Genomic DNA, 16,072 nt, shown 5'->3' with positions numbered 1-16,072 from the left:
GTGTCTCCGCCTGAACTCCCGCTGACCCACTTCCTCTCCTAGGGCCCCCTTTGGAAACAGCGTTGCTATAGTAATTGTATCTAAGTGAATAACCATAGCAACCATATAGATGCTTTTTGATGGCTCAGTTGTATAGCCGCTCAAACGAAAGCATGGAATTGAGAGGGAGAATGGAAAGGGAAGACAGGATTAAAACAGGGAAAGCATAGAGGGAAAGGAAAAAAGGAGGGAAGGACGGCAGAAGAGAAGGAAAAGGCAGAGGAGAGATGAAGAGAAAGAAAGAAACAGGTATTCCCTGAAGGCACCGCCACCCTTTCCCAAGTCCCTCTAATAACTACCTGTCTGGGGCATACTGTGTAAGTGGAGCAGCACCTGTTTTCAGCTGTGGAATCAGAAGAGAAGGTGGTGATAAGTAGCAGTTTCGGGGGAATATTTAATACAGAGCCTAATAAGAGCCAGTGGCTTCCAGAGGAGAGGAGATCATTCTCTTTTAAGTGTGTGAGATATAGGCCTTAGCGCTGTGCATTGAGCTGGCCATGTACAGTACATGTCAAGATGATCATTACTTTAAACAGCAGACAGGGATTATTACCCACTAACACTATCTATCTATCCATCCATCCCTCCCTCCCTCCCTCCCTCCCTCCCTCCATCCATCTATTGAATTTAAACTCAATTTATTGGCATGGAAAAACTCAAGTGTACATTGCCAAAGCTATCGAGCACCTATGAAAACAAAAGTTATTGAGCGAAAATGAAAACAAAAACAAAAGCCATTCGGAAATATGAAACAAACAAAAAATTAAATAAATAAATTCTAATAAATGTATCCATCCATCCATCCATCCATCCAATTAGTGATTTTGCCAGAAAAAGTGTAAATGTTCACTCAGAGATGTGACTGACAGCTTTGTGACTCACTCTCTGAGACTGTGAGAGAAGGAATCCAGCATGAGATGATTGACTTTAATCCACACTGACCCTCCTCCTCCCTCTGCCTCGTCCTCAAATCCCAATCCCCAATCTGCCACACATGCAAACCATGTGTCTCACTGTGCTACGCGAACATGATCCATAAACAGAAAGCCTTAAAAAAAACATCTATTTAGACCTTGAGCCATATGCCATGCAATTCAAACGTGGATAAAAAAAAATAGCCTTAGATTTGAATGTATCGTCATAATCTGATTTTAGCAGGTGTGGCTGCTCTGTCAATGTTGTGCAAGGAACCACTCATCCGACCCATCTCCAAGGAAACCCTAGGTGTCTGTCTGTTGTCAGGGCAACAAGGGGCAAAGGGGAGAGAGGAAAATACCAATGGAGACGGGGGAGGGGGGGGGGGGGGGAGACAGGCGGGGCCATAGACGCTCTGACCCTCCGTGATTGGTTTATGGTTTTAAAAATGAGCATACTAATTATGAATGCTGTGCAGCGATGGATGTTAATGCTGATATTGCGCTCTTTTGTTCCTGTTATAAGACCGAGGAAAAAATTGCCCCAGAGACCCAGTTCTTATAAAAATGGTACGATTTATTGCGCTTGTTCATCGTGTTCCTCGTTAACCCACCCCACACACACACACACACACACACACTTCCATCCCCAGACGTGTAAAACAACCTGAGGAGCAGCAGTTTTTAAGAGAATGAGCCGACGCTGGCCTAGTTTTTACAGAGCTGAAGGGAAAAAGAGGGAAGAAAAGAAAATTATTAAAAAAGAGAACATATTCTGACAAAAGCTGCGTGCACAAGCACTTATAAAAATATTTTAAGTTTATATCTATTTTTACAATATGTCCCTCTTCTGCTTGATGTATATGTTAGGAGTTTTTTTCATAGTTGTGCCTATGTTTGGACTTTGGTGTATCACACTATACTAGTATAAGACATTGTAGCGAATTACTTTATTATTATTATAATCAAATTATTTATAAGATAAAACATTTAGCTCCCAAGCTGTGATTTTATCATTCCCAACATATTTTACAGAGCTCAACTTATAGTCAAACTGCAGTTGGTGACTGGCGCCCTCTTGAGGATTCTCACTAACATTACATGACCACAGTTACCTTGCATGTGACCATTGAAAAAGCTTTAAACAATAAGCACAATACCATAGTAATTCATCTTCCATTAAATAGAATGTGCCTGACCCTTGAGCCGTACATTTGTCTCCCAGTCCACTAGTAGGAGCTCTTCATACTGTGTTTGCTGAAGACATTTCAGTGTGTTTTGTCCTCTCCCTCTCCTGACCTTGTCCACACAGCCCTCACACCTATTGTGACGGTGCAGTGTTATTCCTGGCAGCAGCAGCAGCAGCTCACATGTCTCACCGCTAATGGGTCAGTGAGTTCCATCAGAGACAGTCGCACGCACAAGAGGCAAGGGCCAGGTGCACGAGAGACACTAACAGAAGTCCCTGTCAAAAATAACATGGTTGACAGTTTGCCATAAATAAAAGTGTAGGGCTCAGGTTACCGCAGCACAGTCTGAGAGCTCACATGGATGGAGCACAATGAATTGGTTTTCTTTTCAAGGAAATTGTTCTTGCAAGAGGACCGTTAGCATCAGTAAGCTTAGCAAGTGCCCTAAAACAACATCTATTTATGTTCCAAAAAATAAAGAAAGAAAATGGTGTGAAGGTTGAACTTTAACTATATGGTCATAAATCTGTTCCTGAAAACAGAAAGCTTGTCGGCAAAATCACTTTTTGTCAAAATCAGTGAATATCTCCTCACCTGTCTGAACTGTGTGCATGCTGAAGACAGATCGTTAATACACAGCCAAGGCTCTGTAAACGGGTATATAAACAAAGGGGTTTGGACCGACACACCGTAGCTAGCAACAATGCTAGAATAGTCACCATTACATAAACAGAGGAAATAGCTGAATCAATCATAACGCAAAACCATCATGTAGAATTCTTAAATATATAGTGAAATTAATATTAATGACAATCTGTATGGCTGGCCTTTAATGCTCCAAAAACAGCACAGGAGCAATGTATTATGTGAGGGGGCAGGGGGCAGGCTCAGCAGGGTATGTATTATCATATCAATTATAGTAGAGTAGTCAGGATAGCACACACACACACATACAGACATATGGCAGCTCTCTGAGGGCATCTTCATAAAATATGAATGCATCTGCTTAACAGCTTTAGTCAAGGAGAAACAGCACACACACAAAATCACTCGTTCACTCAGCTGTGTGTGTGTGTGTGTGTGTGTGGGATGTTGTTCACGATCCATTGATTCTCCTTAACAAGAGACAGACAGCACTCAGTCACAATGGATTTTCATTAGATAGCTGGAGGTTCTACATAGACAAACAAACAAGCAAGATCTTTCATCTGTCATGGCCGCCAGCTACAGCAACAGTCTTTGCATAGGGACGGCTGGGCCTGTGCCGCCCAATTTGCTGCAAATAGAGAAAGATTAAATAATGAAAACAATAGATCAAATTAAGTAGCTCACAAGGCACCGACAGGGGGTGCTCTGAGCCAGCAGGCCAGGTAGTATTTTTGTTTGTTTTTTTTACTTCAAATCATTTATCTTACACTTTCCTATGACTTTACAGATTATAATTTAAAATATAAAACATATAAAAAGTAACAAAAAAAAAGTATATATCAAAAAAAAAATCCCAGCAATAAACATAATAGAAAATGACATACTCTGTCATACATAATAAACCAATATTGAGATACTGTACATGATGTGAGTATATCTCACACTAGCAGACAGCCTCAAGTGCCCTGGACTCTTAACTCTGGACTATTAAGTTCAACCTACTGTAACACACCATTCATGTCCATAAATTATGCCCGCATAGACTCATAAACATATAGCTCAGCTCACAATAGCAAAAATACACAGATTAACTCCTTATATTTTCCTCTGCTAGTTGTAGTCAGTCAGGTTACTGATAGTAACGTAAATATGTTTTTTAATATGTCTTCTGCATCTGACCGGCCCTTGAGCCTCTCCAAACACACTACTTCAATGAAAAGCACACACATTCAGTTTCTGACCAAGAACAAAAGGAATGCATAAATAGGATCATCACAACAACTGAGGACAAACAGCATTGCAGTTCGGACTGACCTAGTCCCCACAGCAGCTATTAATATGAAAAGATATCTAAAAGTAACCCAAGGTAATGATGACGCTGTGTTCAACAGCAGCGGTGACTATTTTCCTTTTAGTCCGCAGATTCAATGTAGGAGCCAAACCAACAATGTATTGATCATACTAACAGGTATCGCCTGTGTGCCAAAAGTCCAGTGTAAATCATAGCAGTGCATCCAACAAAAAGAAGCAAAGACGAGGTCTCAGGTCTGTACAGATCCATGTCAACTTACCTGGAAGAGAAAAGATGAGGTGAGGTGGAAGAGATGAGATAATTAGTTAAAAAAACACACAAAAAACAAAACAATAACAGCAACGAGTGGATGAAGGCCAATTGTTGGCAACTACTAAGTGCCTTAATTAGTGCTGCATTCCATTCAGGTGGGTTTTCAGGAACAGTGACCTGCTATTTGCTGTTGAGCAAAAACAATATCATAGTATCACTTTAAACTACAGGTAAGCAATTGACTAAGCAACGGACGCTGAAAGGTGATATGTCAGTTGTATTCTGGTTTTCTATGTGTACTACGAAAATCCAATCAATGCATTGCTAACAAGAAGAAAGACAAACGAGTGTGCTGCAAGGACATATCTCTATAATGTTCATCTGTAGACAGAAGCAGGAGGAGAGGAAGAACGTGGCTGTTTGGGCAGGTCACTGCAGCCCCAGACAATGTCATTGAAACTGCAGTGCAGCACGCCCCAAACAACCTACCTATCTGCTGCTTAATATTGTTTATCTGTAAACACACACACACACACATGGCCTTCCACTGGAGAAAAAAAAAGTAGTGTCAGAGGGCCGGCTCTATCATACGAAGCCTGTGTGTGTGTGTGTGTGTGTGTGTGTGTGTGTGTGTGTGTGTGTGTGTGTGTGTGTGTGTGTGTGTGTGTGTGTGTGTGTGTGTGTGTGTGTTGATGGATCAGGATATGAGAAGGAGAGAGGGTAAACAACCGAGGCTCATTTATTTCACTCTCTTCCATTCATTCTTACCGCTGTCGCCTCTAACTGTTGACTCATGCTACCATCTGCAGAGAAGCTAACAGTGTGTTTCTTCTATTAATCCATGATTAAAATGATCATACATTCTTTCTTTGGAAAAAAGCTAGTGCCTACATTACCCACAATACATTTGTGTTAATTTCAAACTAGCAGTTTTCAGCTCAAACAGCCACTGACTCAAGTCAATGACATCACTCGAGGAAGTTGACACATCTCCCTAGAGGCTTATAAATACTGTCTTTTCCCACATGTGCAGTAGCACACCACACCCCCAACACATGGAAACACATAGGCTCCTTTGATGTGAAAAATGGGCCGAGTGCAGAGCAGTTAAACATTCAATTAAATCGGAAAGGTGGTGGAGTAAACAGCAGAATAAAAGGAAAATCATGTATTACCCCAAGGTTAGTAGTACAGCACTAAAATGTAAATTAACTTACAATCCTTAATTAGAGCACCGCCAGATTTTTTCAGTTAAGCTTTGATTCTGTAGCCTACATATACAATATTGACTTCATACCACATATATTATACAGTATAAGCAACAACAGTATGGAGATGAACATGGCATATGATATGAATTATGTCGTTCACACAGGCAGAGCCCTTGAAGATGTTTGTGCAGTCTAAAATGACTATAGCAATACAATACACTGGCATCATTTCTGTATATCAGTGGGGAGTGTGTGGACTGTCCAAGGAGACGCTTTAATAGCATTTGTGAATGAAATAATGTGATTTTCCGAGAATCCAACTAGTGCAGACCTGGACAGTGTGAGTGAAGACAGCACTGAGCTGGTGTGGCTTATGGAAATAATGATATTATGGGGAGAATAAGCCAGTAGACATGGAGGAAACATGATGACTGCACAGTGCAAGAAAAGGCATCTTATCAGCTCATTTGTATTTGATTATATTTCTATCGGAAGGAACTGAGCTGCAAGTTATTGAAAATATCTAATTCATGTGGCAGTCTGTGAAGCCAAATTACAAGAGTTTTTTTCAGGCATAAGGAGGGGATTTGAAATGGCAATTTCTCAGTCCAACCTTAAATGACTTGCTTCACCCTAATATGCTACGGAGGCCAGATGAAAATGTCACTGAATACCTGCCGTCTGTAAACCTGAGCACAGACACAGACGCTAGCTGTCAGTACCAAACTGCATCAATATCCCCTCAGTCTGGATCACAGTAAAAAATGTCCCTTCTTCACAAATTGCATTTCCCAGAATTCAATTCTGCCGTTGGCTACGGAAACTGGCAAGAAGACTACCTATCCATCTTGTTATGACGAGATTGATATATATATTTTTTTTTTTTAAGATATTTTTTTGGCGTTTTTATGCTTTATTGATAGTGTAGAGACAGAGTTGAAATGGGGCAGAGAGGGGAGTGACCGCGGGCTGGAATTGAACCCGGGTCCGCTGCTGGCCGAGGCCCATGGTGGGGACGCCCTACCAACTGAGCTAAGGGCGCTCCCCTGAGATTGATCTGTTTGAGTAAAGCTCAAGAAGGCAGGGTAATGGACCAATCAGTGGACAGCAGAGAGGAGGGAACGGACCAATTGAGGACAGGAGAGGAGAATGGACAAATCAGAAGAGGGAAGAGGCAGCTGACCAATAAGATGACAGGAGAGGGTTAAGGACCAATAAGATGACAGGAGAGGGAACGGAGCAATCAGAGGACAGGAGACGGGAACAAACCACATAGTCACATCAAAGAGAATAAACAGGCATGTTCTGAGGGAAATGTGTGTCCAGTATCAAAGAGGTGTTAACCTTAGGGACTTGTACAACAGGAGATAATTAGTGACTAATACCTCTGTTCTTGTCACCTTCACTTACACAACCATGTACAACGAAACACTGCAGCTCCAAAACAATATTCAATTATTTTAAGATTTTAAGCTGTACTTAAAACCTTCTATTGTGTAAAAAATAAATCGTATACAAATGTGTGATCGGATTGAGTCATCAGTAGTAACGTTTGGTATTTTGTTTTACCACCAATAACTTTACTTTTGTGGTTCACTCCCACGGCTCAAGACCATATTAAACCTACATTCATGAAGGGGATGCTAACACAACTACAAATAAATGCTAATGCTGCTCCGTGTATGCTGGATGTGTAAATAATTTACTACAATGTTTTGTTGTTGACGAGTCCCAAGGCTTAAGAAAATGCTAATGCTTTCATTTAAATATATGTTGCTTTGGCAATTAAGCCGATAATGCAATTAACTGAGCAGATGAAGTGAATACAATAGAATAGTTCATGTGTTGGGAATCGTGTTTAACAGCATGTCCATGTTATGATCCCATACAATCACAATACATTTCAAAAAATCTGGATTGGACATTCCAGTTAACAGCTCATGTGGAATGTTAATGAGAGGAAAAATATACCGTGTATGTCACTATGGCTACTGAGTGAGCAGGCTACGTATGCCGTCACCATATAAACCACACACAGTCACACAACATTCAGACAAAAGGGGTTTCCATTTTATCACACATCTTTCCCATAACACTCTTTTTTGTATAAATAAAAGGTATACACCACTACATTGAGAGGCGACAACAACACACAGGTCAAAGGTCACTTGGTTTTCAATGCTGACTGTGTTCTGCTTTTGTGCCTCTTAGCTATAGCCCCCCTGACATGATAGATGGACTACTGCTACAGAGACATCGCACACTATTGAGACTGTTCAGAAAAGAGTTGCAAAACAGAAAGTTATTTAGTCACGCCAAGAGGGACAGGAAATAAGGTTCCTTAGAAAGTTTTTTTTTATTGAGAGAACAGAAAACATCAATAGACTGAGTTGTCCTTTTTTTTGGTTCCCTCACATTCTAGCTTGTTCTTTCAATTTCAACTTGAACTTAACTCGGCAAAACCCCTGTTGTTGGTTGGTGTGCTGCTTGCTTTTCTGTAGTCGACTGGGTGGTATAGTATGTACAAATGTGAAATTTGTTGTGTCATTGCATTTATTTTTTTATCAATTTGGCAATATTGTCATATTTGAACAGTGATGCCAATCAAGCGGAATTGAATAAAAATTTGGTAAATTCATAAGAAAAATAAAAGGGGTTTGGCCACAAATGGTTGAATTAAGAAATATATATAGAGATTTTAAATCTTTTTTTATGTAAAATAATGAAGGTCCAGTCCTGAAAACTAGTGCTTACTGTAGTGTGTTGAGGAGAGAAGAGGAAAGAATGATGATGAACTGAGAAAGAGGGAGGGCTGGAGAAAGAGGAGAAAATGACATAAAAGACCCTGAATAGAGAGAAAGCTCAGGGTAAAAATAAAAGTAAATATAATGAAAATAAAGGAGGAAATAGAGGAATAAGAATAGAGGAAAAGCTAAAACAAGACAGACAGAGAACCATTCCTGTCTCTTTCTGAAGCCTTGCATTCGAAAAGATACTGCTATAGCTGCCACACAAACGGACACATAAACACACCATAAAGCCTTCAGGACATGTGTGTGTAGGAGGATGAGTGGAAGAAGAAAGAATACGATTGGTAAAAGTATGTATAAATATGATGTGTGTAGGAGTAGATAAAAGAGTACCTGAATGAATTATTTTCAAACAACAAGTTATATCCCCACTCTACTACTACTAGTGTTTTTCTATACAGCGATTGGTGGATTAGGTAACTGTCTGTTTAGATGGACCTAATTACAGCATAGCCATGCATCCTTGCCCTTGGGAAAAAAATCTGACATACAGTATCTCACAAAAGTGAGTACACCCCTCACATTTCTTCAAATATTTCATTATATCTTTTCATGGGACAACACTGAATAAATGACACTTTGATACAATGTAAAGTAGCGTGTGTACAGCTTATATAACAGTGTAAATTTACTGTCCCCTCAAAATAACTCGACACACAGCCATTAATGTCTAAACTGCCGGTTACAAAAGTGAGTACACCCCTGAGTTAAAATGTCCAAATTGGGCCCAAAGTGTCAATATTTTGTGTGGCCACCATTATTTTCCAGCACTACCTTAACCCTCATGGGCATGGTGTTCACCAGAGCTTCACAGGTTGCCACTGGAATCCTCTTCCCCTCATTCATGACAACATCACGGAGCTGGTGGATACTGGAGACCTTGCGCTCCTCCATCTCCTGTTTTAAGAAGCCCCAAAGATGCTCAATAGGGTTTAGGTCTGGGGACATGCTTGGCCAGTCCATAACCTTTACCCTCAGCTTCTTTAGCAAGCCAGTGGTCGTTAGGAGGTGTGTTTGGGGTCGTTATCATGTTGCAGTACTGCCCTGCGGCCCAGTTTACGAAGGGAGGGGATCATGCTCTGCTTCAGTATGGCACAGTACATGTTGGTATTCAATGAACTGTAGCTCCCCAGTGCTGGCAGCACTCATGCAGCCCCAGACCATGACACTCCAACCACCATGCTTGACTATAGGCAATACACACTTGTCTTTGTACTCCTCACCTGGTTGCTACCACACACTCTTAACACCATCTGAACCAAATAAGTTTATCTTGGTCTCATCAGACCACAGGACATGGTTGCAGTGATCCATGTCCGTAGTCTGCTTGTCTTCAGCAAACTATTTGTGGGCTTTATTTTGCATCATCTTTAGAAGAGGCTTCCTTCTCGGACGACAGCCATGCAGACCAGTATGATGCAGAGTGTGGCGTATGGTCTGAGCACTGACAGGTTGACCCCCCACCCCTTCAAGCCCTGCAGCAATGCTGGCAGCACTCATACGTCAATTTTCCAAAGCCAACCTCTTGGTATGACGCTGAAAACGTGCACTCAACCTTCTTAAACTGGGCTGCAGGGCAGTATTGCAACATGATAACGACCCCAAACACACCTCCAAGACGACCAGTGGCTTGCTAAAGAAGCTGAGGGTAAAGGTGATGGACTGGCCAAGCATGTCCCCAGACCTAAACCCTATCGAGCATCTTTGGGGGTTCTTAAAACGGGAGATGGAGGAGCGCAAGGTCTCTAATATCGACCAGCTCCGTGATGTTGTCATGAATGAGTGCAAGAGGATTCCAGTGGGAACCTGTGAAGCTCTGGTGAACTCCATGCCCAAGAGGGTTAAGGTAGTGCTGGAAAATAATGGTGGCCACACAAAATATTGACACTTTGGGCCCAATTTGGAATTTTTTTCTTAGGGGTGTACTCACTTTTGTTGCCTTCAGTTTAGACATTAATGGTTGTGTGTCGAGTTATTTTGAGGCGACAGTAAATTTACACTGTTATATAAGCTGTACACTGACTACTTTACATTATATCAAAGTGTAATTTCTTCAGTGTTGTCCCATGGAAAGATATAATGAAATATTTGAAGAAATATGAGGGGTGTACTCACTTTTGTGAGATACTGTACATATGCAATATTCAACTGCTCTATTGTAACAGTATTACAGTAACTATGATTTTTCAAAATGAGAGCAGAATTGCTTACATTTTGTGAGCTCATTTGCAATCCAAAAGCAGCTTCAGACACAGGATAACACTGCTATGGAGAGTCAAGCTTGGCGACAGGATGAAAATATACAGTGGTGCTGCGATATTTTGGAACATTTTCATCTTTTTGATGGTGAGGTTATTTAGACGTGCACTGCATCAGTTACTTACAAAGCTGACTCATTATGTTCCTCATTCTTTTTTGTATTAGTATGGCTGCCAAATTGGCCCCATTAAGAACTGTTTGACATTTCATCTTAGGGAGTTAATAGTATTTTCCATTATTGCTTTTTTTTCTTCAAACTATGCAGTTGGTTCGACAATTTGGGAATTACATCAACTGAATCACGCAGGGCACACTTTCAGCTAAATTGCTCCAGTGATGAGCTACTCTTTGCCCCTAATAGGTTACATGGTCCCTTGTGTTTTGGCTTTTTTTGTTAATACCAACAAAAAAAAGATGCTGAGTCATACATTATGACACCACAAAAAGAAGAGAAACAAGGAGCATAGTGTATTTTTAGAGTTAAAAGACAAGTACGCCTTCCTCTCTGGGGAGAAGATGTCTTCTGCAGATATAAAAAGCAACAAGGCTTCAGGAAAATCTCAACTTGAAAAATGGGGAAATTGATATAGAGTGACGCAAAGTGAGCTGTGACCTTCCAACATAGATGGTCATTGGATAAGAATAAATATATCACTGCTGTAACTGAGGAAGATCTGGCTTCTCCTTAAATTTTTTGGAGATACAAGGTTTATCCAGCAACTACCTAATTACTCTTGAATAACAAACGACATGCTAAGTTTCATTTCTTAATTTTCTTTTAGATTGTACAGACACAATAGTAGTGATGCACTGTCTGCTGAGTCTGTTCTGACACCATAATAACCAATCAGTTTAATTTATACCGACGTACTGTATAATGACTTGGAAAGCAAGAGGTCGTCGATAGATGGGGTTGTGTTAAGAAGGACAATGGGTTCACATCAAAATGATCCATAGTAGGCCTATTGATCTGAAGTGATTACGTGACATGAACAAGGAACATATGAACAAGTGAATCCAACTACAGATTCTCATGAACCCAGCTTACGTTGCATTAGTCCATTAAACTAATTCATACAAATGGCTTTCTTTAATGCTTAATGCATCAAATAGGGCTTTTATAAATTGTTGCCTTTAGACCTGACCAGAATTAACCTGCCTGCTACTGCACCGTTTGAACAAAACTATAAGTTTGCTTAATTAAAATGTGTCAATGATGTTAGCATGCTGTCTCTTTCCCTTCATTTTGCTCACCTTGTAGACATTCATTGATTTCTGTTTTCCCATAACAAACTGTACATTGTAAAAAAAAAAAAAAAAAATCCTGCTGTTGTCACTGCGTATCAAATCAATGGAAAATGAAAAGGGGAACAAAGTAGCCCTTCTGTCGACCCACATCGGATGTGATGAATTTTTTGGTCTACAAAGACGCCACAGCCAGACAAGGACATTATGATCCTTAGTCATCATGGAAGTGATGTGAGCCTCGGAAAACTATAAATAAAGCTGAGCAGGAGAAAACAGAATGCACATTTTCTCTGACAGGAAAGAATCAGAGAAAAGGAAAGAAAGATTCAGCTTAAAAGAGCCTATCCAGTAAAATGAAATGGAAATCTAAACTATAAAATAGGTTTCCATGACATTTTTGTACCATTCATGTTCAGTCACTTGACATCAAAAACCACACTCAGGATTTTTTTTTCTTACATTTTTAGCAGCACTACAAAAAAAACAGAAGTATAGCATATTGCTAGCATATTACAAGCTAGCTAGCGTGTTAGCATTGATTCTATACTAATTTGCTACCTGATGGATATACTTTTTAAATCTCCTGTACATCATAAAATCAAGTATTAAAGTATGGTTTGACCTGTAAAGAAAGTGTATAAAGATTGAATGTTCTATATAGAAAAGAAGACGATGTTGGCAGAATTATTAAGTGCAAGTAAACATCAGCAGGCAGTTCCACAACTGCATAAGGGATAAGACAGAGTGTTCTGTTCCCTGTAAAGACAGATAAAAATGATCATATATATTGTTATCATCCCTTTAGCTTTCTACATATTGTTTTCTTTTGGAAAAGTGTGCTCTTATAAATCAACTGTTGGCTGCTGGTGTATGACTTGGAGATTCATTTTCAGAGTAGAGAGGAAAGAAAAAGTTGGGTTATAAAAATGAGGCTTTAAAAAAACAACAAACAAAACAGCAACATATTTCAGAAAATACTTATTTTGAATGTGTCTTTAAAATAATATGTTTTAACTATCTGGAGCGTATCCTCCTGGAAAGGGAGCAATACCTTATACAAAAGGGGTATTTTCAAGGGCGTTCCGACACAGGTCAAACTAAGAACCAATTAAATTTTAACACAGTTGCATGATGGGATAGGCTACAGTATGTGTCCGTCAGCGCGCCTTGTTTTACGAGACTGCTGCTGAATGAATTGAAACGTTTCCAATATTTTCATATACAGACACACTGTGGAGGGACTCAACTGCTACCTTTACTACAGCTACTCCCCACGCACACTACACTACCGTACTTCTCCAGTGTATGAAAAGTATCTGAATCTTCAGGATAAAGGATTTGGGAAAAGTGGAAAGTGTTTCTCAGTGTCTGACCTTTTAATTTGTCTGTCCGAGTCTATGGTAAAAGCGGTAACATTCCCCATGCCTTCGACATTCCTTGACTCGTTGCCCTGTCTGCCAGTTCTGGTTCATTCATGAATTCCTGTACCACAGTGGCAAAAATTCACCAGCAAATCCAGCGTAATTATTTCCATCATCCGACCCTGTAAAACTTGGATACTACTACCCTCTTCCACATGGAAAATAAAAACAGAATACATTAGCTCTGCACACTAAATATGACTCCAAATCATTTATTCACCAGTCTGGTCAATATCGCTAACTATGTTATGCTCTGTTATGTCTTTAAAGTTGTAGTAGATATTTTAGTTTTACCAGTGGATAAAATGACTGTGTTTAGCATGAAAGGTGTCAGTTAGAGTGATGTCACTAAAGCACTAAGGAGCTTTTTAACTTAGTTTTAGCTGTACAGTTTTGGTTGAATCCCACAGCTCTCATCCACACGCTAGCTGGTGAACGTAGCGGAGCCCCGCCTGACTTCCTTAGCAATTTTACCGTGTATGCTACCTGATGTAAGCAATTAACTTGGGGAAATGCTGACACAATTTCCGCTAAGCTCAAGGTTTGGTTAAGTTGAATACAAACAAGTTAGATCAAAGTTTGGGCTGAAAACTACTATGCCATTTAGGTAAAACATAAGTGATGACCAAAAGTATGACGATCCAAGTTGGAATAAACAGTTATTTTCCTAAAAGGACATCATCACTTATTCGAGTCATAGTTGCTTTTGAAAAGACATGGTCTAGAAATATGTCATTATAAAGGAAAGAATGATTGATGTGAATGTGTAGCATGCAAAGCCAATATTATTTTGGAGGACATCCAAAAAGGACAAAAAGAAGAGTCAATGATTAATTAACACTCACATTGACCCTGTGCAGGGTGGTTGGCCGGTTGTGCCCGGATTAGAGCAGAGTGGCTCGATGCACACCCAGATGAAAACAACAAATTGCATTTTTGAGGAGCTCTGTCTCTGTCATTTCAAATCACAACCTAATAGAGCTGCAAATGAGATGAAAAAGTGAATTTTGTAAAATAGATGACCTCTAAGTAGTAACTACACTTGGATTGGACAGCTAATCCTATTTGTTTTGCCATCTAGTGATGACCGCATGTTGTCCCACACAATGCCCTCTTATGCAAGGTTACATCACAGCTGGGTGTTGTCTCAACTACAACAGACTTAATCAGCAGAGCAACACACTTCGATACCTTCAAACTGCTCCAAGTCAGAGCAGCAATGCTTTCCCACCACACAACATCCGCTGTTAAGTTTTTTGTTTAGGTGAATGCTGATTACTGTGTAAAAGATAGACTAAACCAAACCATAGATTCACAGGAATGAGTAATGCTGAGATAAATGGAAGAAAAAAAACAGATTAAATTCCTTCTATGTGTGAACACACTTGGCTAATAAAGTTTATTCTGATTCTGATGACATCAATTTCCTGTCGGTCTGTCCTGGGATCAGTATCCCTCCTCTGTTGCCCTTCTTGAGGTTTATTCAAATGTGTCTTAGTTTATGAGGTTTTAAGGAGTTGTTCCATATCGGAATCGAGAGTCTAACGACACAAGGTATCTTATGTCAAACGGATTGGAAAGCCGACGTTTGACGTGAAAATATGTCAGACAGTGAATTTAAGGTTTCTCTGCTGCCCCCGAGTGGCCATAAATATCAATTAATACTACTTCAACAAATTGAATGTAATATTGAGGTAATAAATAAGTAAACAACGTATCAATAAGATGACACGAGTCCTTCTACACAAGGGGTTGTCGTGGTGTAGTTGTTAAAGCGTCCCCCCATAGACTCAGTCCTCCTCTTAGTAGACCATGTTTGAATCCGACCTGTGGTCGTTCTCTGCATGTCAAAGAAATAAATTAAAAAAAACTTCTACATAACTTAGACAAACTCAGATTAGATGCTTCCTATCAGTATAAACCACTTCAGGTCTAGTTATCAGTGGTTTCCCAGATTCACCACACTATCACTGCCAAAGCCCACGGTGGTGAATATTGGACCCCCAATCAACCATCTATTATCTCCCTGAAGGCCGGATACCTACATCTGAAATACATCAAGCACATTTTTGGACCAAAACCTTTGTAGCTGCATGCAAATTATTAAGGATCACTAACAGAAGGAATATAGGATAACAATCCAGTCTCCCGCATCTCTCTGCTGCACAATCACAGAACACAGTTTTAAATGAAATGTGCCGATCATCATTCAGAGCCTATAAAATGAACGCAGAAGGGTTTGTAGCTCCAAAGTTAAGGGATAAAAGGTAACGGCTGCTTCCTCCAATGTCGGCCAAAGCAGAGACACATTCCTGGCACAAGAAGCTCAACTATTTCAGATGCTTTGGGATTACTGCAGCTGTATTCATTTAAAGGATGAAGGTGAAATGTGTTACTACAGCGGGCTAATGCAGGGCAAGGCTCTGAGGGAGAATCACATCTCTCTCAGCCTCTCTACCTCAACTACCTCTATGATCCTCTCTTGAGTCTTTATTCTTATTTTTTTAAATGTACAGAGTTGAGAGGGCAAAGGAGAGAGACTGGAGGGAAGTGAAAGAAATATCGGCACAAATTCTGCTACAATTGTTTACAGTGTTTTTCCAGTCACTTTTGCACGAACAACGACGGTCCAAGATTCGTATGCTGCTAGCATGGCTAAAAAAAATATGCAAAGGTAATCATGCTAGGATAAACATCTAAATGATTCTGTGAGGATTTTTTTTTCAGTTGAGGAATCAAGAAAACAACCCCTTCCAGTTTTGTTGAGA

The sequence above is a fragment of the Ammodytes marinus genome, assembly GCF_949987685.1.
Source record: "Ammodytes marinus genome assembly, chromosome: 23".
Classification (NCBI taxonomy): Eukaryota; Metazoa; Chordata; class Actinopteri; order Uranoscopiformes; family Ammodytidae; genus Ammodytes; species Ammodytes marinus.
This window is presented reverse-complemented; position numbering follows the sequence as displayed.